Genomic DNA, 25,345 nt, shown 5'->3' with positions numbered 1-25,345 from the left:
CGCCGCTGCCATGGAATCATGGCATCAGCGTTGTGAAAAATGTGTACGTCTGCAGGGCGATTACGTCGAGAAGTAACGCCAGTTTCATCGATTTCGAGTGAGTAGTTAATTAGAAAAAAATCGGAGGCCTTAGAACTTGAATGCACCTCGTACATCTTGTCTGTGCCGTACTGCCACCTCGCAATCTTAATTTTCAATTGCTGGTGTCACTGAGTTGCTCCCTTGCCTGCCCGTGAGTGGCAGCAGAAGCGCTTATCGATATGAGCTCCACCGTATTATCTTTGCTGGATTGTTATTACTTCCCGGTCGTCGTGTGTCGAGCAGTTAATTGGAACGTACCAGCAGTTAGTTCGGATCTGCCAGTGAGTTGGGAGGCGCTAGCAGTGCAGTTCGGACCTGGCAGTGCTTGACTTATGAAGCGGCAGAAGTTCAGTCGGGGCTCGGCTGCAGTGAGGTCCGGACAGCCATGACTCGCCCGACGGTTGCCGATACATGTCACCAGAGTGCGGACCACTTTGGTTGGTCATCGGTCGTTCGTCTTGTCGGACGATGTGTATGTACATAAAAAGTTTTCGGTTTACTTGCCACATCAAATTTGGATAAAATCCCAAGCTTTCGATGACTACCCCCGTCATCTTCGTCAGGGATAAAACTGACTGTCGTGGACCGTTTTTCTTTTACACTGAAGCAGCTTAGTATGCCGCTCTTCAGCCTACAGACTTTGTTAGAAAGATGAAGAGAATAAATAATAAAAATAGGCGATAAAATCGGAGACTTAAAGAGTAACATGGCGAAAAGAAATCGTGGATCTTAAAACAAAGAACAGAGGGATGATGACGCTAAGAAAATACATACAAAGCAGACAGGTAAAACAATAGACAGACAATTAAAAAAAACACGGCGACAGTCTGGTTTCTGTTCGCAAAAGACATAAAATTCACACCCAGCGACAGCATGGTTTCTGTTCGCAACACGAGAAAGACGAACAACACTGAACGGTCACTGGAACACTGCACTAAAAAGTTGGCAAATGTGACATACCACAGCCGAGAGCAGGTGGGGGGAAACTGGACAGATGATGGGAAAATAGAAAAGGGGGGAGCCGGGAAAGGAGCTGATGGAGGATGAGGACCCATAAGAGGGGTGGGGGGCGCTGGGCAGACGCGACAGGGAGTGGGTTCGCAGAGGAGGGGAATACAAAAGGACTCGGGGGGGGGGGGGGGGGGAGAAGGGAGGTATGGCTTAGTGGGGAGAAAACAGGACGGAAGGGGGGAAGAGGGAGCCCAGGGAAAGGACAGAGGAAAGGAGGGTGAGCGAGGATCAGAGTTGATAGGAGGGATAAATGGAGGGAGAGAGGGCATCATCCGGGAGGGGGAGTTGACGGAAGCCACCTTGGGAAAGGAGATGTAGGGTGTAGAGATGGAGGGTAGGGGGGACACAACGGTGAAGACGTGGCAGGGGGCAGGGATGGGAGAGGAGAGGAGCAACCAGGGGGTGAGGGGGTTCAAGACGGCAGGAGGTGTAGAGGATGCGGATATGTTCGAGGAATAGGAGCAGATGGGGGAAAGGAATGAGATCATAGAGGATCCGCGTGGGGGACGGGAGGCGTATACAGAAGGCGAGGCGGAGTGCGTGACGCTCAAGGATCTGGAGGGACTTATAGAATTTGGGGGGGGGGGGGGCAGATATCCAGGCAGGACTGGCATAACAGAGGATGTCGTGGACCGGTGAGGCTTCCGCTTTTATAAGCAGTGGACGGGTTCTCATTGGCTGGATGACGTCATGGTGAAAACGGCGTGTATGGAGGTGGCGGCCTCTATGTCCATAGATTTTGTTTGCGCGCGTTATCCAGTGTTGCTTGCAGCACCATCCATCGCAACAGGCGGAGAACTGCGAGGAATGTAAGAAGTCTCCCTCTGCGCTCTTTCTTTATTAACTGCGCGCTTCCATACATTGCTGAGTGCATATCCGAGTATGTTGGCCTGCGATCGCTTATGGGTTGCCCGCTTGTGCCGACTCGTGATTCGTCCTTGTTATTGCACAGTCGCTGCCGTTAGTACTGTCAAGTCCTTCGTGCAAGTGTTCGTGAAAGTGTGTGTAGCTTATGATGTCCACTGCTCAGTTATTTTAGTGCTGTCTCCGTGCTGACGTGCGGCAGTCGGTCAGTTGCTGTGTATGAGCCAGGAAATCTCCGCGCGGCGCAGTGAGCCGGGCCCGCTGGTGGTCTCTACGCAGTGTCGGAGTGTGTGGGAGCTGTTCCGATTGCTACGAGGTTCGTGACTCGCCGATCCAGGCCATCAAAGTTGAGTGGTGATTTAATTACCGAAGCCAGTCTGTTCACATTGAGCCATTGGTTTTCATGGTTGGCTGTTGGGGGTATTCCCGTGAGCAACAGCGAGTGTTAGAGTTGGCGAAAGTTTGGCCACCATCTGGTGGAGTTTTATTGTGTTTTGGTTATTTGAAGTGCAAGTGCACCAGCGAAATTTTCTGCCTTGTGGCCGTTAGCTTTCCGGTTACCTGCCCTGGTCGCTGACGTAAAATTCAGGCAGTGTCCTTTCCTCGCCGTGTTGTCGTTGCCAACACTTATGTAAAATTTTGACAGCTTATGCATACTTGGTTGTGGGCGGCTACGCCTTTTACGTTTTGTCAATGGAGTTCCTTGTATACTGGTCAGGTGGAAAGCAAGTCGTCTTACGGTGGGTTCGTTGACTGTCTCTTGGTTGGACCGACTACCTCCCTCCCCTAAGCGAGCGTTAATATTTCAATTGCAGACCGACCCCCGGAAACTTCTGAGTGCCGCTGGCTGTACTGCCTTTTCTTATTGATATTTGGTTGTGTATTTTAATGGCTCATAGCTGATGGTTTGAATTTGAATGCTTTTAGTTGAGGTTTAAATAATAGGTCTTCAGCCATTTTAAAATTGAAAGTTCCTTAATTGTCTTGGGGTACACATAGATGAAAAATTGAATTTCCACGAACACATAAGGCTGACAACAGACAAAGCAGAAAAAATACTCCACAAAGTGGTGAGGCTAAATTCGAAACAGTACAGACTACCTCTACCAGTCATACGTACATACCACTGTGCACTCTTCGAATCAGTACTCAGCTTTGCAGCTAGCACATGGGCACATAGACTGAACGTGGTCACCAACAAAGCATCCGTCAGACGAGGGCAGAGAAGTGTCCTACTTAGGCTATCTGGAGCCTTCGGTACCACCTCAGCGGAGGCACTGTGTGTGGTGCTCGGAATATGCCCCATAGATATCACGATTAAATACAGAGCTGCGAGGTAATGGTTAAAGATGGGGAGACTAGATAAGGTACATAAAATAACCGATGTGCCTATAGAGACGACACGTCACCTTAAAAGTTGGCGTTTTGATACATGGCAAGGTGAGTGGGATGTAAGTGATAAGGGACGTAGGCTGCACAACTTCCTCCCTGACATAAGGGAGCGGTTGAGAATGAGACATATCGATCCCAGTCGCGGTATGGTACGTTTCTTAACCGGGCACGGACCTTATCCCACGCACTTAAACCGCGTGAGTCTGAGGCAGACACCTACATGCACATGCGGGGAAGAAGGTTCCCCAGAACACACTGTCTTTTTCTGCGGGTAATACGCGAACAATAGACATACGCTACACTTAGATTACACAGATACAGACATAGATATATACACAGAAATAAGAGACGAAGAACAATGGGCACAATTAAACGCACTGACAAACAGTATTTCAAAAACAACACATGAAGAGTATATGCGGACACGACATAACAGACATGCCTATGTGCAGCGTAACATAAATCTCCAGAGGATGGACAGCGATACCCACAGTGACAGCGAAAATAGTGACAATGAGGAGGAACAGGAAGAGGAAGCTGAGATGTGACAGTAAATAACCAAATTGCTGGCAATCTAGCCAAGAAAACACCAAATGCTGTACAAGGATGCGCACCTAATGTAGTTAATACATAGGATTAGTAACAAATAGGATAAGAAACATTATTTCTCTACAAATAACCATTGTGTGTGTGTGTGTGTGTGTGTGTGTGTGTGTGTGTGTGTGTGTGTGTGTGTGTGTGTGACTGGCGGTCAACGGCTCGATGAAACCATTCCGAGATATTCACCGTCAGTCACACTCGGTGATGGTACTAATAAATCTCTCATCTATCCTATCCTCTTTTTATATTCTTCTTAAAAACAACAAAATTTTATTTATATTTCAACCTCAAATATTTGTTATTTTGAATTATTCTTTGTAAATGTTGTAGATAAAACAAAAGGAAAGAAAACTGTAAAAAGATGAAAAACGAATATTGTAAGATGTACGACCTGTTTTAAACATCAGGTAACAGGTCTATAATATGGCAATAAATAAATAAAATAAATAAATAAATAAAAATATTTGGCTCGTTTTAACCGGTTATTGAATATTTTAACTAAAAACAAGCGACGATTGCATATTTTCGATCTATGTTTAAAATACTTTAAAAATTTGCCGGACGGAGTGGCCGTGCGGTTCTAGGCGCTACAGTCTGGAACCGAGCGACCGCTACGGTCGCAGGTTCGAATCCTGCCTTGGGCATGGATGTGTGTGATGTCCTTAGGTTAGTTCGGTTTAAGTAGTTGTAAGGTCTAGGGAACTGATGACCACAGCAGTTAAGTCCCATAGTGCTCAGAGCCATTTTTTAAAAGTTTAGACGGGCTGTCTCCAGCTCGATCTAGTTTTGATGTCTCACAGACTGACCGCGACCTAGAACTGCGTGCAGTCGCTAGCCGAGGGGCCTCTGCCTAGCGAAATCATGACAGGAGAGGAGCGGCAACAGGAGCAGGCAGGGTCAGTGCTCCTGAGCCCGCGCCTCCGGTTAATCCCCTCCGCTGTAACACCTTACGCATCAGCAAGAATTAAACTACTCAAGCTTTTAATCTGACGTCCCTTGTTCCAGTTTAGCTTTCTACTTACTTATACACAGCTGAACGTGTTTACGACGTGTAGTTTGTAACGTGTTGCGCGCCATGCCACCCGAAAAAAGAAACGTCGTTTCGTGGATAGCTGACCGTCCTAGAATGTTTACATACGACAGACTTGTTTTATGTTGCCGAACTGCGAGCAAAACGTTTCGCGCAAAAATAAGTTTTCAAATAGAGCAGCATGTCAATACATGCCTTCATATTGCAGGAATGCAGAAGAAAGAACCACGACAACAACTTCTGCCAACAGCAAGTTGCAGTAGCAGGGATTTGTCTAAAGTTGTTGTTGTGGTCTTCAGTCCTGAGACTGGTTTGATGCAGCTCTCCATGCTGCTCTATCCTGTGCAAGCTTCTTCATCTCCCAGTACCTACTGCAACCTACATCCTTCTGAATCTGCTTGGTGTATTCATCTCTTGGTCTCCCTCTACGATTTTTACCCTCCACGCTGCCCTCCAATACTAAATTGGTGATCTCTCGATGCCTCAGAACATGTCCTACCAACCGATCCCTTCTTCTAGTCAAGTTGTGCGACAAACTTCTCCCCAATCCTACTCAACACCTCCTCATTAGTTATGTGATCTACCCATCTAATCTTCAGCATTCTTCTGTAGCACCACATTTCGAAAGCTTCTATTCTCTTCTTGTCTAACCTATTTATCGTCCATGTTTCACTTCCATACCTGGCTAAACTAAATACAAATACTTTCAGAAACGACTTCCTAACACTTAAATCAATCCTCGATGTTAACAAATTTCTCTTCTTCAGAAACGCTTTCCTTCCCATTACCAGTCTACATATGATATCCTCTCTACTTCGACAATCATCAGTTATTTTGCTCCCCAAATAGCAAAACTCCTTTACTACTTTAAGTGTCTCATTTCCTAATCTAATACCCTCAACATCACCCGACTTAATTCGACTACGTTCCATTATCCTCGTTTTGCTTTTGTTGTGGTTCATCTTATATTCTCCCTTCAAGACACCATCCATTCCGTTCAACTACTCTTCCAAGTCCTTTGCTGTCTCTGACAGAATTACAATGTCATCGGCGAACCTCAAAGTTTTTATTTCTTCTCCATGGATTTTAATACCTACTCCGAACTTTTCTTTTGTTTCCTTCATTGTTTGCTCAATATACAGATTGAATAACATCGGGGAGAGGCTACAACCCTGTCTCACTCCCTTCCCAACCACTGCTTCCCTTGCATGCCCCTCAACTCTTATTACTACCATTTGGTTTCTATACAAATTGTAAATAGCATTTCGCTCCCTATATTTTACCCCTGCCACCTTCAGAATTTCGAAGAGAGTATTCCAGTCAACATTGTCAAAAGCTTTCTCTAAGTCTACAAATGCTAGAAATGTAGGTTTGCCTTTCCTTAATCTAGCTTCTAAGATAAGCCGTAGGTCAGTATTGCCTCACGTGTTCCAACATTTCTACGGAATCCAAACTGATCTTCCCCAAGCTCCGCTTCTACTAATTTTTCCATTCGTCTGTAAAGAATTCGCGTTAGTATTTTGCAGCCGTGACTTATTAAACTGATAGTTCGGTAATTTCCACATCTGTCAATACCAGCTATCTTTGGGATTGTGATTATTATATTCTTTTTGAAGTCTGAGGGTATTTCGCCTGTCTCATGCACCTTGCTCACCAGATGGTAGAGTTTTGTCAGGACTGGCTCTCCCAAGGCCGTCAGTAGTTCTAATGGAATGTTGTCTACTCCGGGGGCCTTGTTTCGACTCAGGTCTTTCAGTGCTCTGTCGAACATTTCACGCAGTATCATATCTCCATTTTCATCTTCCTCTACATCCTCTTCCATTTCCATAATATTGTCCTCAAGTACGTCGCCCTTGTATAGACCCTCTATATACTCCTTCCAGCTTTCTGCTTTGCCTTCTTTGCTTAGAACTGGCTTTCCATCTGATCTCTTGATATTCATACAAGTGGATCTCTTTTCTCCAAAGGTCTCTCTTAATTTTCCTGTAGGCAGTATCTATCTTACCCCTAGAGAGATAAGCCTCTACATCCTTACATTTATCCTCTAGCCATCCCTGCTTAGCCATTTTGCACTTCCTGTCGATCTCAGTTTTGAGACGTTTGTATTCCTTTTTGCCTGATTCATTTACTGCATTTTTATATTTTCTCCTTTTATCAATTAAAGTCAATATTTCTTCTGTTACCCAAGGATTTCTACTAGCCCTCATCTTTTCACCTACTTGATCCTCTGCTGCGTTCACTACTTCACCCCTCAAAGCTACCCATTCTTCTTCTACTGTATTTCTTTCCCCCATTCCTGTCATTTGTTCCCTTACGCTCTCCCTGTAGCTCTGTAGAACCTCTGGTTTAGTCATGTCCCATCTCCTAATTCCCACCTTTATGCATTTTCTTCAGTTTTAATCTACAGTTCATAACCAATAGATTGTGGTCAGAGTCCACATCTGCCCCTGGAAATGTCTTACAATTTAAAATCTGGTTCCTAAATCTCTGTCTTACCATTATATAATCTATCTGATACCTTTTAGTATCTCCAGGGTTCTTGCATGTATATTACCTCCTTTTATGATTCTTGAACCAAGTGTTAGCTATGATTAAGTTACGCTCTGCACAAAATTCTGCCAGGCGGCTTCCTCTTTCATTCCTTAACCCCAATCCATATTCACCTACTACGTTTCCTTCTCTCCCTTTTCCTACTACCGAATTCCAGTCACCCATGACTATTAAATTTTCGTCTCCCTTCACTATCTGAATAATTTCTTTTATTTCATCATACATTTCTTCAATTTCTTCGTCATCTGCACAGCTAGTTGGCATATAAACTTGTACTACTGTAAAACTTCCTGGCAGATTAAAACTGTCTGCCCGACCGAGACTCGAACTCGGGACCTTTGCCTTTCGCGGGCAAGTGCTCTACCAACTGAGCTACCGAAGCACGACTCACGCCCGGTACTCACAGCTTTACTTCTGCCAGTACCTCGTCTCCTACCTTCCAAACTTTACAGAAGCTCTCCTGCGAACCTTGCAGAACTAGCACTCCTGAAAGAAAGGATATTGCGGAGACATGGCTTAGCCACAGCCTGGGGGATGTTTCCAGAATGAGATTTTCACTCTGCAGCGGAGTGTGCGCTGATATGAAACTTCCTGGCAGATTAAAACTGTGTGCCCGACCGAGACTCGAACTCGGGACCTTTGCCTTTCGCGGGCAAGTGCTCTACCAACTGAGCTACCGAAGCACGACTCACGCCCGGTACTCACAGCTTTACTTCTGCCAGTACCTCGTCTCCTACCTTCCAAACTTTACAGAAGCTCTCCTGCGAACCTTGCAGAACTAGCACTCCTGAAAGAAAGGATATTGCGGAGACATGGCTTAGCCACAGCCTGGGGGATGTTTCCAGAATGAGATTTTCACTCTGCAGCGGAGTGTGCGCTGATATGAAACTTCCTGGCAGATTAAAACTGTGTGATTAAAGCTGTGAGTACCGGGCGTGAGTCGTGCTTCGGTAGCTCAGTTGGTAGAGCACTTGCCCGCGAAAGGCAAAGGTCCCGAGTTCGAGTCTCGGTCGGGCACACAGTTTTAATCTGCCAGGAAGTTTCATATCAGCGCACACTCCGCTGCAGAGTGAAAATCTCATTTTGTACTACTGTAGTAGGCGTGGGCTTCGTGTCTATCTTGGCCACAATAATGAGTTCATTATGCTGTTTGTAGTAGTTTACCCTCATTTCTATTTTTTTTTATTCATTATTAAACCTACTCCTGCATTACCCCTATTTGACTTTGTATTTATAACCCTGTATTCGCCTGACCAAAAGTCATGTTCCTCCTGCCACCGAACTTCACTAATTCCCACTTTATCTAACTTTAACCTATCCATTTCCCTTTTCAAATTTTCTAACCTACCTGCCCGAGTAAGGGACCTGACATTCCACGCTCCGATCCGTAGAACGCCAGTTTTCTTTCTCCTGATAACGACGTCCTCTTGTGTAGTCCCCGCCCGGAGATCCGAATGGGGGACTATTTTACCTCCGGAATATTTTACCCGAGAGGACGCCATCATCATTAACCATACAGTAAAGCTGCATGCCCTCGGGAAAAATTACGGCTGTAGTTTCCCCTTGCTTTCAACCGTTCGCAGTACCAGCACAGCATGGCAGTTTTGGTTAATGTTACAAGGCCAAATCAGTCAGTCATCCAGACTGTGGCCCCTGCAACTACTGAAAAGGCTGCTGCCCCTCTTCAGGAACCACGCGTTTGTCTGGCCTCTCAACAGATACCCCTCCGTTGTGGTTGCACCTACGGTACGGCTATCTGTATCGTTGAGGCACGCAAGCCTCCCCACCAACGGCAAGGTCCATGGTTCATGGGGGGAAGGGATTTGTCCAAAGGTAACCAAAAACGTCGTTTTAACATGGATCTATGTTAAGCATTCACTGCAAGCGATATTCCTCTTCACAAACTTCACAATAAACTTCACAATAAACTTCACAACCCTATCCTCAACGGATTCCAGTGCAAATATTGCTTAAATCAAAATACACCAGATGAATCAACATTGCGTAAAAATTAGATATCAACAATTTACGTAAACGTTCTGGAAGAAATTCGTCATGAACTCAAAGACAGCATTATCTGGGTTTCAGTTGACGGAACTACAGACACTTGTGGCCGTTAGACTGCAAATTTAATTGTTGGTTCTTTAAAAGAAGAGTCGTCTTCTTCCTATTTAGCGGCCTGCAAAGAACTTGAAAAAGAAACCACGTCATAATGTAAAAACTACTGCTGCTGTAGAAAAGCCAACGCTTCGGTCAGAGAACTTTTATGTCGACTGACTCTGGCCGCGGAAGCCTACGCAATTATATTGATAAAGTAAATCGTTCTACGATCGCCAGATTTGTGAATGAGGGTATTATAAAAATATTTCCAGAAACTATTGTAGATGAAAGTGTGTTTGTGTTTAATTCAAATGCGGCTCCCTATATGATCAAAGCAGGAAAAGCCTTCCGTGTATTTCATCCCAATTTGATTCACGTGACACGGTTTGTTCATGGCGTACATCACCTTGCTGAAGAAGTGCGTTCTTTGTTTGTGAATGCAAATAAACTAATTTCATCCACAAAGAAAGTGTTTCTAAAGGCTCCTGCTCGCATCAAGACCTTTGAAGAAAAACCACCAAATGTGCCTTTACCTCCCGAATCAGTGGAAACTCGTTGGGGTACGTGGATCGAAGCTGTGTTGTTTTACAATGAACATTTCGTGGCAATTAGAGGGGTAATAAACGATATCGATAGTGCAGAGACTTTGGAATTTTGCCAGTGCAAGGAAGCTTTTAATGATTCCGGTATTAAAAAAGACTGTGATTAGCACTAATTTTTCCCATAGACTTGCAGGTATTAAAAAGCTTGAAACTTGAGGTTTGGCGTTGAACGAATCTATTCAGTTAATGAATAAAATGTTTCTAGTGAACTGCTCATTGCTGGAGGTAATCCCGAGAAAACTTAAAGAAAAGTTTGAACATATTTTAAACAATATCCCAAGCTTTGAACCCTTGTGCCTAATTGATAGTTTTATTTATAAGACAGCTGAACTTTTACCGGAAACAGTAAGTGCCGACATAGCAATGACATTCACATACTGCCCAGTTACTTCAGTTGATGTAGAACTGTTCTCTTCTGCATATAAAAGTGTATTGAGTGATCGAAGAGACAATCTTATTACCGAAAATTTGGAACAGTACTTGGTCGTTTATGTTCAATAGCAGAAAAATGTAAAACAATTATAAAAGATGCTTTGGTCCAATAGTATTAATTAAAAGTCAATGCTGTTCAAAAATTCATGATTGTATGTTGTTTTTTAAATAAAATATTACGGTGTTATTGAGCATTCCGCTCTGCGTGCGATATATCTTGAAGTTGGTCCTGTACATATCGACTGTTGCGCTGCGACTCACTCGCGTCGTTTCCGCTTGCTACCGACAACAATAGCAAAGAAGGAACAATTCTTGAAACACAGTACGCGTCCCCATTTTGCAAATTTTTAGAAAATAATCCCAGAAAGGCCTCCTTCCTACCTTGTACCAGAGAGCATTCAGAAAATGATATCAGTGTTCTAAATGTATCGATGTTTCGCGTGGCCGGCGCTGTTGTTCGTAATTGATGTGCACACTTCGAGAGTTAAATCACGCAGTAACTACCACGTTCTTTTATTATTTGATCTTACATATTTATACACTTTTCATGCATTTTAAGCATTTTTCATGCATATCTGCGTGAGTATTTTTACGATTCTTATGACGCATGTAACCCGGTCTCTAGTTATCACCTATACGAAGAATGAAGAGGCCTTTGGAGGAAAAAGAAGCAGCTGTACTCAAGAGCTCAGATGACAACCCAGTGCTACGCAAAGGAGGGAACCATGAAAACTGGAAAGAATACACAGAGGTGATCTACACGGGAAACGAAGGCAGTATTTTGGAAAGGGAACAGGAAATAGATGAAGTGGGAGATACGATACTACAAGAACAGTCTGACAAAGTACATCTACATGTACATCTACGTCCATACTCAGCAAGCCACCTGACGGTGTGTGGCGGAGGGTACCTTAAGTACATCTCTCGGTTCTCCCTTCTATTCCAGTCTAGTATTGTTCGTGGAAAGAAAGTTTGTCGGTATATCTCTGTGTGGGTTCTAATCTCTCTGATTTTATCCTCATAGTCTCTTCGCGAGATATATGTAGGAGAGAGCACTATACTGCTTGACTGCTCGGTGAAGGTATGTTCTCGAAACTTCAATAAAAGCCCGTACCGAGCTACTGAGCGTCTCTCCTGCAAGGTCTTCCACTGGAGTTTATCTGTCATCTCCGTAACGCTTTCGCGATTACTACATGATCCTGTAACGAAGCGCACTTCTCTCCGTTGGATCTTCTCGATCTCTTCTATCAACCATATCTGGTACGGATCCCACACCGGTGAGCAATATTCAAGCAGTGGGCGAACAAGTGTGCTGTAACCTACTTCCTTTGTTTTCGGATTGCATTTCCTTAGGATTCTTCCAATGAATCTCAGTCTGCCATCTGCTTTACCGACGATTAATTTTATATGGTCATTCCATTTTAAATCACTCATAATGCCTACTTCCAGATAATTTATGGAATTAATTGCTTCCAGTTGCTGACCTGCTATATTGTAGCTCAATGATAAAGGATCTTTCTTTCTGTGTATTCGCAGCACATTACACTTGTCTACATTGAGATTCAGTTGCCATTCCCTGAACCATGCGTCAATTCGCTGCAGATCCTCCTGCATTTCACTACTGAAAGAGCTAAGTCGAAACAAGGTTCCCGGGATCGACGACATGGTTTCAATTTTGTTGAGAGTCTTAGGAGAACAAGCCGTAATAAAACTATTCACATGCAAGATATATATAACACACGTGAAATATCCTGAGGCTTGAAGAAGAATGCAATAATTCCAATTCCAAAGTAAGCACGTGCCGATAGATGTTAATATTATCGAACTAGCAGTTTGATAGCTCATGGTTGCAAAAATTGTCTTGAATTATCTGCGTAAAAATAGAAAAATTAGTAGAAGCTGACTGATACATGGGACTTACGGAAATGCAGCATTCAGTTACCGTTGGTTGCTCAGTTTTTTTTAAACTCACGTACACTTGATTTGAAAACAATTGCACATCAGGTTGACAATAAGGAACAATTATCAAATGAGACTGTTAAGACACAATGTCTAATAAAAAATTTCTTAAGCAAGTTGCACTCACGGCTGAAGGCCTTATTGACCAGAAATTCAACCTATTTGTCGGCAGAAGGCCCCAATAGTAACAAATAAAAAAAAATTGACAGCTGAAGACCTGGACAGCAAATTCTTAAGAACGAACTAAACTTCTCCAAGAGATACTAAAATATTATAAAAAAGGACAATCATCAAATTTTCGCTATAAAGAGACAATATCTAATTAAAAATTCTTAAGACAAATTGCATTCACGGCTGAAAGCCTTATTGACAATCATCACAATCTGACCAAATCGAGAGAGAAGTGGGCCTCAGACAGTGCTCCAAGGATCGACCTGGGAAAGTCGCGCAATTTCGTAAACGAGGAGACAGGCAGACAAGAGTTGTATTCACTTAACCGGATGGCAACTCAAACTAGTGACAGTTTAAACGCAGGTCAACACTCTTGCAGAACCTACCCAACGTATGATAATCAACTAAACCATGGAGCAACCGAGGCAAGACGGAACCGGTGGACAGCACTGCGCCTTCAGAATCCGGTGTTTAGAACATCCAGAAGCAGAAGAAAGGACTATGACCAAAGTAGTCCAAAAGAAACAAAATATCCGAACCACAATCAAGGAGGCTGTCGATCTACACGCCTTACTGGACAGCAGCAGCAAAGCGAGGATAGGTACGCTGCCGCGAAAATACGCTAACCTCCAGGGCAGGTGACTGGGGCGTTAGCGGCCACTAGGCAGAAAAATACGGCTGGTTGAACTTCACCAATAATAACGGCTACTTAATTTCGCCAACTCCAAACACTCCGCTCGTTGCTCTTTGTCTCAGTGACACTGCGAGCAGCAGCGCGCGAACAAATGGTGTGATCCCAAAATAGTGGAGGTTTCACTACTGGGTTAATGTTCACTCCACTCGAACGTCCTGGGTCCGGTGGAGAACGAGGTTGTCGCCCTCGCAACTACAGCCCCTTGAACCCGCAGTGCTTGCGTGCCGCCAGATGACCCGGCATGTCTCTCGCGCTGCCGGACCTCGCTGCTCCCCCATCCCAACCGAACTACCCGACACACTCTGACCCGGAAAACACTTGATGCCCTTCCAAAGACAGTACTATGGTACTAGATATCGATAACCGCTGCTGCTGCCACTCGCAGACAGACAATGCTAGCAAACGTAGTGGCACCAGTAAACACAAGACGAAAACGAGACACCACTATCTCTATTACACGGTGCCAACCTACCAACGCAACCAACACGAGCCACAACACGGCTCACTGACTTCGGGGAAAATCCGTTTGGATTCCGAAAAAATACAGGATCACGCGAGGCAAAACTGACCCTATGGCTTAACTTAGAAGATGGGTCAAGGAAACGCCACATGTGATACAACAGTCATGTACTGTAATATAAACACGTTGGCCTGTGTGTCAGTTTCAGCCGGCCGGAGTGTCCGAGCGGTTCTAGGCGATACAATCTGGAACCGCGCGACCGCTACGGTCGCAGGTTCGAATCCTGCCATGGGCATGGATGTGTGTGATGTCCTTAGGTTAGTTAGGTTTAAGTAGTTCTACGTTCTAGGGGACTGATGACCTCAGATGTTAAGTCCCATAGTGCTCAGAACCATTTTTTTTTTGTCGGTTTCATGTTTACATTATATATGTCACCGCCTAAGAACTGACAGTTACATGATACACGACAACCTATGTACTGTGAGGCAGGACGTATTTCATATCCTAGGAAATTAATACATACATGGTCGTCATTTGATCTTATAGTCATTTTTATATATCCACATGGTTGACTGCTTCCTAGACAACCTTCAAGATGAGTATCACAAAGAATTAGTAACCACCACGCATCTCATTGATACAGAGACACAGAATGCCACTGTACTTACGTTTCTGCTATTATGTACACAGTTGTCTTGTTGTATATGTAATTGTTTGTTATCTTACTTACCAGATGTCACTGACGATAGACCATACACTCGAATACCGATTTGGTTAATAAACGTTTCAATTGCAGCTCGTGGTGTTTAGATAATGTCCTTTAACACCTAATGTTTCCACTTTATAACCGTTTACGGCCTTTCGCATCATATCGGGTACCTGTACATCAACATGTAAATGTCTCGTATGTGTCGATGTTCACCTACCTGAAAATCACCTGTAAGCTGTCGGCATATTTACGCATTATGAGTTTCATACAGCGCTTATTTGGTGTTGAGTATCACTTAGCACAAATGTGCTTTCAGTTACATGGGGAATCTCTCCCCTAAGTGGTACTACAGGGGAATTAAGAGGGTATTGTTTACACAACTAAAACTTTTTGGCTTTAAGAGAGGCTGCTATTTTTATTTTTGATGGAACAACACTTTTTGATTGGTACAGAATAGGCATTAAAACATTATTTTGATATAACACTTGTTATGATTTGCAATGGAAAGCTCTACAAAAGCAGTAGGTAGAAATGAGGCTGCAGTCTTTAAGCACCGTCACATTATTTTTAGGCCTCAGTGACAATGCAGAAGTCTTCACATTTAATGCTTCTTCCGTCTGTTGCAGCAAAGCTTTCGCTCCACTTATTGACACACATTGTGTCCCTACACTTCTCTCTTTGGGTGCTAATTTACTTTAGATGGGAAATGTTCAAAGTTTTTTTTCAATAGAATCAGTCTAAAACGATCCAACTCTGGAGCTGCAACACCGCCCTCTCAAACATTCCTGCATTTCGCTACAGTTTTCTAACGTCGTGACTTCTCTGTTCACATCCATCCATCCACATCCAAATTTATACTCCGCAAGCCACCCAACGGTGTGTGGCGGAGGGCACTTTACGTGCCACTGTCATTACCTCCGTTTCCGGTTCCAGTCGCGTATGGTTCGCGGGAAGAACGACTGCCGGAAAGCCTCCGTGCGCGCTCGAATCTCTCTAATTTTACATTCGTAATCTCCTCGGGAGGTATAAGTAGGGGGAAGCAATATATTCGATACCTCATCCAGAAACGCACCCTCTCGAAACCTGGACAGCAAGCAACACCGCGATGCAGAGCGCCTCTCTTGCAGAGTCTGCCACTTGAGTTTGTTAAACATCTCCGTAACGCTATCACGGTTACCAAATAACCCTGTGACGAAAAGCGCCGCTCTTCTTTGGATCTTCTCTATCTCCTCTGTCAACCCATCTGCTAAGGATCCCACACTGATGAGCAATACTCAAGTATAGGTCGAACGAGTGTTTTGTAAGCCACCTCCTTTGTTGATGGACTACATTTTCTAAGCACTCTCCCAATGAATCTCAACCTGGTACCCGCCTTACCAACAATTAATTTTATATGATCATTCCACTTCAAATCGTTCCGCACGCATACTCCCAGATATTTTACAGAAGTAACTGCTACCAGTGTTTGTTCCGCTATCATATAATCATACAATAAAGGATCCTTCTTTCTATGTATTCGCAATACGTAACATTTGTCTATGTTAAGGGTCAGTTGCCACTCCCTGCACCAAGTGCCTATCCGCTGCAGATCTTCCTGCATTTCGCTACAATTTTCTAATGCTGCAAGTTCTCTGTATACTACAGCATCATCCGCGAAAAGCCACATGGAACTTCCGACACCATCTACTATGTCATTTATATATATTGTTAAAAGCAATGGTCCCATAACGCTCCCCTGTGGTACGCCAGGGTTTACTTTAACGCCTGTAGACGTCTCCCCATTCAGAACAACATGGTGTGTTCTGTTTGGTAAAAACTCTTCAATCCAGCCACACAGCTGGTCTGATATTCCGTAGGCTCTTACTTCGTTTATCAGGCGACAGTGCGGAGCTGTATCGAACGCCTTCCGAAAGTCAAGGAAAATAGCATCTACTTGGGAGCCTGTATCTAATATTTTCTGGATCTCATGAACAAATAAAGCGAGTTGGGTCTCACACGATCGCTGCTTCCGGAATCCATGTTGATTCCTTCAGATTAGATTCTCGGTTTCCAGAAATGACATGATACGTGAGCAAATACTTGTTCTAAAATTCTACAATAGATCGACGTCAGAGATATAGGTCTATAGTTTTGCGCATCTGTTCGACGACCCTTCTTGAAGACTGGGACTACCTGTGCTCTTTTCCAATTATTTGGAACCATCCGTTCCTCTAGCGACTTGCGGTACACGGCTGTTATAATGGGGGCAAGTTATTTCGCGTACTCTGTGTAGAATCGAGTTGGTATCCCGTCATGTCCAGTGGGCTTTCCTCTGGTGAGTGATTCCAGTTGCTTTTCTATTCCGTGGACACTTATTTCGATGACAGCCATGTTTTCGTTTGTGCGAGGATTTAGAGAAGGGACTGCAGTGCGGTCTTCCTCTGTGAAACAGCTTTGGAAAAAGGTGTTTAGTATTTCAGCTTTACGCGTGTCATCCTCTGTTTCAATGCCATCATCATCCCGGAGTGTCTGGACATGCTGTTTCGAGCCACTTACTGATTTAACGTAAGAGCAGAACTTCCTAGGATTTTCTGTCAAGTCGGTACATAGAATTTTACTTTCGAATTCGCTGAACGCTTCACGCATAGCCCTCCTTACGCTAACTTTGACATCGTTTAGTTTCTGTTTGTCTGAGAGGTTTTGGCTGCGTTTAAACTTGCAGTGAAGCTCTCTTTGCTTTCGTAGTAGTTTCCTGACTTTGTTGTTGAACCACGGTGGGTTTTTCCTGTCCCTCACAGTTTTAATCGGCACGTACCTGTCTGAAACGCATTTTACAATTGCCTTGAACTTTTTCCATAAGCACTCAACATTGTCAGTGTCGGAACAGAAATTTTCGTTTTGATCTATTGCGTAGTCTGAAATCTGCCTTCCATTACTCTATTCACAACAGCACCGTCCCCGGAGAAACCACATGGAACGTACGACGTTATCAACGTGGTCACTCACATAGCTCTGGAAAGTAACGGTGCTGTAACGCTCCCGTGGAAGACGCTCGCAATTACTTTTCCTTCCGAAGATTTCTCTCCGTTCAGAATGACATCCTGTGTTCTGTTTACTAGAAACCCCCAATCGGATAACAAAGCTGGTATGGTATTTCTTAGTCTGGAGTTTTGTTTATTAGGAAGCAGTGCGGAACTGTATCGAGTGTCTTCCGGAGGTCAAGGAACGCGATTCCTACCTACATGCCTCTATCTACTGAAAAATGTTATAAGCAGATTGTAATCGTAAAGAGCATTGACTGGGAAATAATTCCGCTTCATAGACGAAGAGATTTTAGTGAGATGTCAGCTGCGCCAGACAAATATCAGAGCAAAAAATATTATGTAAGATTTAGGCTATAGTATGCATGCAAAAACGAAAAGAGTGTCCTAAGATTAGTAAGTATTACGGGATAACATGCAACCAGTAGAAAGAAAGATGACTTCAAAAAACTGGTCGTTTTTCCCGGGAAGTATTGGAGTTATTTCATTACAAATGACTTCTGAATACGTGTAAAGTGGTTTACATATGGGAGGAGGGAGAGGGTGAAACTGAAAGTCGGCATACATTTCGCTCGTCGACCTACACAAGGAGGACCACAAACTTAGCGATGTCATTTGGGTGTTTTGATGACTTGTTGATTGCGCTCTTTTGCACGGTATTTCGACGACCGAACCTGACGTCTTGCTCAGTTGCCGCTAGCAATGTTGTTATGTATACTCGTGGCCTGGATTCCAAATGACTGCTGCCGGAAATGCAAGGACCAGAAAAACTCTCTTGCTATTTGTTGGTGTCGGAAGGCTTCACTGATTCGTTAACGCTGAATGTTGGACAAGCACTCGGAAATTACGTAAAATATACTTACAAAAGGTATAAGTTAGTAATAATAACATTTAAAATAATATTTACGGTACCGTTGATGACAAAGTCAATAATTCAAGCTGGTGGCTGGGTTTACAGAGGCATTCCAGGAGGAAAGAGCAGTATTCGGGATGTCACAGAAACAATGATTGCAAGCAAAAAGCTTCTCATGGACGTATGCTCTATTCCAAATTGTTCTCGAGCTACGACACGTTTAATGTACATTGTTATTTATTTTCTATATTATTCAATACATTGTCAAGTTTACAGATGAAGAACAGTTAATAAACGTTACAACATGCGTTCTACGAAGTAACAATTGTAAAATACGTATGTTTCAACACATTCACCTGTATGCATAATCGTACACGTCACGTCACAGCTATTGTACAATTGACACTAAATGTTCGAATATCCCACCTTCAACTTGAGGCCATTTCTGCACCTTTTGAAGAAAATTTCACATTGCTTGTGTGAGTTCCTCTGCAGGTTCCCTAAAGAACGCAGCAAAAAATGGTTCAAATGGCTCTGAGCACTATGGGACTTAACATCTGCGGTCATCAGTCCCCTAGAACTTAGAACTACTTTAACCTAACTAACCTGAGGACATCACACACATGCATGCCCGAGGCAGGATTCGAACCTGCGACCGTAGATGTCACGCGGTTCCAGACTGAAGCGCCTAGAACCGCTCGGCCACACAGGCCGGCAGAACGCAGATCAGTTCATCTAGCGCAAACACCTACCGTTGGTACACCTTGTAAGTAGGCTGTTTATGTTGTCTTATTGGCAACGTTACATAGCGCTCTGTATGAAAATTACTGGGTGTGCTGTGTGCAGTCTGTGGCTAGTTTGCATTGTTGTCTGGCATTGTAGTGTTGGGCAGCGGCAGCTGGATGTGAACAGCGCGTAGCGTTGCGCAGTTGGAGGTGAGCCGCCAGCAGTGGTGGATGTGGGGAGAGAGATGGCGGAGTTTTGAAATTTGTAAGACTGGATGTAACTGATATATATATTATGACTATTAAGGTAAATACATTGTTTGTTCTCTATTAGAATCTTTCATTTGCTAAGCCTATCAGTAGTTAGTGCCTTCCGTAGTTTGAATCTTTTATTTAGCTGGCAGTAGTGGCGCTCGCTGTATTGCAGTAGTTCGAGTAACCAAGATTTTTGTGAGGTAAGTGATTTGTGAAACGTATAGGTTAATGTTAGTCAGGGCCATTCTTTTGTAGGGATTTTTGAAAGTCAGATTGCGTTGTGCTATAAATATTGTGTGTCAGTATAAGCACAGTCATGTATAAATTATTCTAAGGGGACGTTCCAACCTGAGGCTCCACCCGACTCCTCAAACAAAAAGGTAATGGCGTTAAGTATGGCGCCTTGGTTGCCGGTTTATTATACAACCACGACCAGTCCAGCGATTAATGACGACAAATACGTGCACTCCACTAGAGCAAAAATAAATGTACATTAAATGTGCATTTATTTGTAAATAATTATTTAATTTTTAATTATAAACAATGAAGCCATTTGGAACCGCGCACATGTGCTTGTAAAGCTCTTTGCTTGAGATGAGCGTTCCTTTGACATCCCTGAATACTGGCGACTCCTCGGACACTCCGTATATTTAAGCACGAAAAATTGGAAATGGATACAGAAAAGACGGCACTACCTAACGCTGTAGGAGGGACTTGAATCATGTTTTATTGACGGCAAGGGTGCCAACCAATTAGAAACCAACATACAGTTGTGAGTGGGTGATGTGCATTATTTGTGGTGCTGTTTATTTTACATTCACGGCTTGCGTACCACAATACAGTTACACAGCAAAATCAGTGTCCAAGCGCAATCTGTAACACAATAACTTTTCACAATATAATTACAGTTGAGCCAAAAATATTATAGACATTAATGTGGAACGAAAACCTGGGCTGAACGTGTCGAGGTTACACATTCTCCATAGTGCGAATCTTGGAACATGTCATGCTGCGTTGCGCGATCATTTCAGGACTGCTGACACTGCTATCTATTGGCGGTAGGCCAACCCAATGTTTGGGGTGTGGCCGCAGGGCAGCGCCGTCGGCAGGCGTGGGAATATGCAGGCAGATGCACTGCCGAGGTGCAGTTATCTGCAAAGAACCAGATATATGTCACTGATGATGTGTCAATGGTGAGCTGGCTGTTCATCACATTTGAGGGCTCTTCGTGCCCCTTCAGTTTAGAGACTAGATAAATAAACAAGAGAGATACGTTAATACGGCGGTTTTAATGTGTTCTACGTAGTCTACGCCAGTTTGACTACAACGAAGAGAGCGATCATCACACAGGCACGTGAAACAGAAATCGCCATCTTTGGGATCTTCAACTCGCGCGTCACGTTTACTTGCAAGTCAGTTACGTCGCCAAGGAGTTAACCCTTCAAGTGAACGTCCACTCTTTGACACTTTGTGGCAGGATCGTACTCATAAGACCAAGTCTCATCAACCGTCGTAATTTTTATTTTTTTGAGGAAGAACTGTCCGCATGTTACATTACAGTTAAGTCGCTGCAAGCGTCCGCGACAGTTTCTTTCCTCTCGACGTGAGGGGCTGAGGTTGGGGAAGGGGGGGGGGGGGGAGGGAAGACAAGATGTACGGGTGAAATCTTGCATAGACTTTTCTATTCTTCAAAACATTTAGGAGGATGTCTTGAACATCTAATTTTGAGATATTACTGCACTGTGATTTTTGACATAACATCGCTGACGCACTACGGTCGCACCCCCGCTATTCAACGCTTCCCGCTCACAAGTGACTGGTCGAACGCGCACCTGTTGTTTAGAGTTGTTAGTTCAAGCTGCAACCGCAGTTACTACTCTGACATCGCTTACCCGCCGGGAACAAAATCGGTCTCGGAACTTTCTGGACTGGCGTTGCATAGTTGCCTCTGCATAGCTGCTGCCATCCGGCCAGATCACTTCTGACCTAGTTTTCTCAACCAGCTCCTCCCTCCCAGACTCCTAGGGGTCCGTACTGTCAACAGCGTCCTTGGCTGACAGCCATGTAACGAATACACGGGATTTTATCGTTGCCCGGAATGCTTCTGTAACAAAACCAAAGAATTTGTACCCTTTTCGGTGACGTTTCAGCTACTCAGTGGTAGAAGTAAACCTGTGAGGAGAGGTCGTGAGTCGTGCTTGGGTAGTTCAGTAGGTAGAGCGCTTGTCTAAGAAAGGTAAAGGCCCTGAGATCGAGTAAGAAAGTTTCATATCAGCGCACGCTCCGCTGCAAAGTGAAGTTCTCTTTCTGGATGTCTTAGCTGTTAAGAATTTGCCATCTGTGCTATGAAAGACTCGTTACAGTTAGTTATTGCCTTGAATGATGGGGCGGGGGTTGATTAAAGGTGCATATCTTAATTTCATGATACCATTTTGTTGACAAAATTTAGTTATTGCCTTGAAGGATGGGGCGGGGGTTGATTAAAGGTGCATATCTTAATTTCATGATACCATTTTGTTGACAAAATTGCGAGAACAGCTGGGAGATGAATTGTGTGCTATATTCTCGGAAACAAATATAGTAGACAAACTTTCCATTCTGAAAATATTTGATAAGGTCTCTATGATAGCGTTAGCGGCAGTGCTGAATGTTTATTTTACAGCACGTGTACCACAATGAATTAAACTGACTGCATGCAGCATCCGAAATCGTAACTGATACGCTGTCATGGCTCCTCTGGATTTGTGAATGTTAAAATACAAATAAAAAAACTGTGTAATGTCCATCCTCACTTTGTGCACAAGTGTGGCACTAATAAAACCTTGGTGCAATACAAATGGATAGGGACAGCGTATATAACAGATGAGATTTCGTTTTCTCTTTATCCACTAGATCCTTTTGTGTACAAATGCCTAAACGTCTTTGCGGGAGATATTGAGCGACTACGACAGAATGTCTGGTGGTGGGTGTTGTGACACCTTGTACAGCTTGTGTATGTTTCTGACGAAAAAAAGAAAATAATTCAGATAATTTCACAATGCTTCGGATCGTACCAGGAAAACCATGATACTAAGATCGTTATTAAGATGAAACACCCAAGTCCTTGATTGTCTTATTCCATAACTGAACTCATTGAAAGTTGAAGTTTATCATTTGTCTCAAGTATATTCGATAATACGAGTAATTACAAGTGCTAATGAAGAAGTCCCATCGCTGTAATCATTGTGCTCTTCGCTGCTAAAAGCCATTGTGCACTCCAAATTTTCTAATTAATGGTTTATCATCAGTCCAAAATGTGATATTTTGCACAAGATTAATAAATGTCGAACTTCTGTACAGCATATATGATAGCAAACGCATATTTTTCAATTTCCGGGTAGTTAAGCTGAACTGGAACTCTGTAATTGTTGTCCACCGCAACTCATATGTTTGAAACTCTGCTCAAAGCTGCCTACAACCGTCTTCTGTAATTTTCCTATCAGGAACTCCACACAAATTCATCCTGACGGCTGCTCTAGTTCCTGAGAGTTAGGTAACCTCTACGACACCCCTTAGATCGTATTTGCCTGCCTTCAGGCGCTAGAGCTGCCGCGAGGTTGAATTGATCGAAGTTTCTCATACGCGCATTAATGTGCATTTAATGTGATCACCAAAGGTGATGTATTCCGAATACATAGAAAGAATGATCCTTTATTGTATGATTATATGATAGCAGAACAAACACTGGTAGCAGTAACTTCTGCAAAATATCTGGGAGTATGCATACGGAACGATTTGAAGTGGAATGATCATATAAAAGTAATTGTTGGTAATGCGGGTGCCAGGTTGAGATTCATTGGGAGAGTCCTTAGAAAATGTTGTCCATCAACAAAGGCGGTGGCTTACAAAACACTCGTTCGACCTATACTTGAGTATTTCTCATCAGTGTGGGATCCGTACCAGGTCGGGTTGACAGAGGAGATAGAGAAGACCCAAAGAAGAGCGTGGCGTTTCGTTACAGGGTTATTTGTTAAGCGTGATAGCGTTACGATGTTTAGCAAACTCAAGTGGCAGACTCTGCAAGAGAGGCGCTCTGCATTGCGGTGTAGCTTACAGTCCAGGTTTCGAGAGGGTGCGTTTCTGGATGAGGTATCGAATATATTGCTTCCCCCTACTTATACCTCCCGACGAGATCACGGATGTAAAATTAGAGAGATTCGAGCGCGCACGGAGGCTTTCCGGCAGTCGTTCTTCCCGCGAACCATACGTGACTGGAACAGGAAAGGGAGGTAATGACAGTGGCACGTGAAGTGCCCTCCGCCACACACCGTCGGGTGGCTTGCGGAGTATAAATGTAGATGTAGATGACGTTGCAGTGGGCCATGCTTTAGCCCCACCACAGAGGAGGGCTGTTACTCACCTCCGAGTCAAATTTCAAGCATACCCGTCGCCAAGGGAGAAAATTACTGGGTTTCGAAAAAGTGATCCTTTAATTTTGTTGTGCACTGTGTGTTTATGTTCAACTGTACAGTACCTACCATATCAACTGCTGTGTCTCAATTTAGTGTTAGGTGTTTCCGTTGTGTGAATATAGGATACCCCTTTAGGGCGAAAGTTATATGATGGGTGTTAGTTGGGGCACAACTGGCGACAAAGTTACTGTACTAGTTTATCTCGCCTAAAAATGCTTTCAATTTCATTGGTTTTGCTTCTGGTAACGCTTCAATTGCTTGCAGTCAGACGTCCATAGATCAAATGCATTTCGTACAAAGTACAACTGAAAGATATTCTGCCTGTTCTTTGAGTACCATTGCTTAGTTGTATTTCTAATATACCACATTAATCTTAATAAATGAAGTCCTGAGGTTGTTCAAATGATCTTGCTAGTTGACTCCTGTCAAGATAAGGCCACTGGTATTATTTACAGACAGTGAAAAATACTGTGTTAGTTGTTCCAGAAACTTACAGAATGTTGCTGGAGCACTGTAAGTTCCATGAGATAGCCTATCTATATCTACTAAATACTGCGCAAGCCACCGCATAGGACCTTGTATCGTTATCTGCAGACTGTGTACGAGTTGTCGAACTAGTCGTTCAAGACAGATTTCGGATAACTGTGTTCAAAACTCATCATATCCAGTTTTTGTTCAAATTTCAAGTAGACCGCAGCTGACCTTTCCACCTCTTCTTAGGACGCCGAACATTACTTTTCCTTGGGTCTATATTTGTATACTATTTTAGGGATCTGTTCCTTTTAATGTGTTTATGTCTTTTCTTTCTGTACCCCTCTATTTTATGAAGTACGCTTTTGATACCCAGTTCATTGACTACTTTTTATACGATCTTTGAGTTTATAACCAGCTAGAGGTCTTAGAGTCTCATCTCTGCTGCCTCAGCCCTCCTCCTTCAACTGGCTGTTAGAGTCAAAGTAGGCGGGCCGGTATGGCCGAGCGGTTCTAGGCGCTTCAGTCTGGAACCGCGCGACCGCTACAGTCGCAGGTTCGAATACTGCCTCGGGCATGGATGTGTGTGATGTCCTTAGGTTAGTTAGGTTTAAGTAGTTCTAAGTTCTAGGGGACTGATGACCTCAGATATTAAGTCCCATAGTGCTCAGAGGCACTTGAGTCAAAGACTCTGACCCATACATTAGAACTGGTACTGCCATCACATCACAAAATTTTAGTGCTTCCCCTTTCTAACTTCTTTGAGGAGAATGCGACTTATAGTATCCACGAACTGTATGCATTCTTGATCATTATGATGATGATGATGATGATGTGTTCAAAACTACTCTCTTTGTGGGGAAGTGCTCTACCGACAGTTAACAGAGCACGACTGACGATTCGTCCTCACAACCA

General features: G+C 43.6%; 1 protein-coding gene and 1 non-coding gene across 2 annotated transcripts in view; one reads left to right on the top strand and one right to left on the bottom strand.

The window, feature by feature from the left end:
- Positions 1 to 25,345, top strand: part of LOC124613840 (cyclin-dependent kinase inhibitor 1C-like) — a 151,349-nt gene that overhangs the window by 1,817 nt on the left and 124,187 nt on the right. The window lies entirely within an intron of this gene.
- On the bottom strand, positions 7,837 to 7,911 carry Trnas-cga. Its single transcript has one exon. It is a non-coding gene; the product is annotated as a tRNA-Ser (tRNA).

Source organism: Schistocerca americana, chromosome 4 (assembly GCF_021461395.2).
Source record: "Schistocerca americana isolate TAMUIC-IGC-003095 chromosome 4, iqSchAmer2.1, whole genome shotgun sequence".
Lineage (NCBI taxonomy): Eukaryota > Metazoa > Arthropoda > Insecta > Orthoptera > Acrididae > Schistocerca > Schistocerca americana.
Note: the sequence above shows the minus strand (reverse complement) of the source record. Positions and strands in the feature narration are given on the sequence as shown.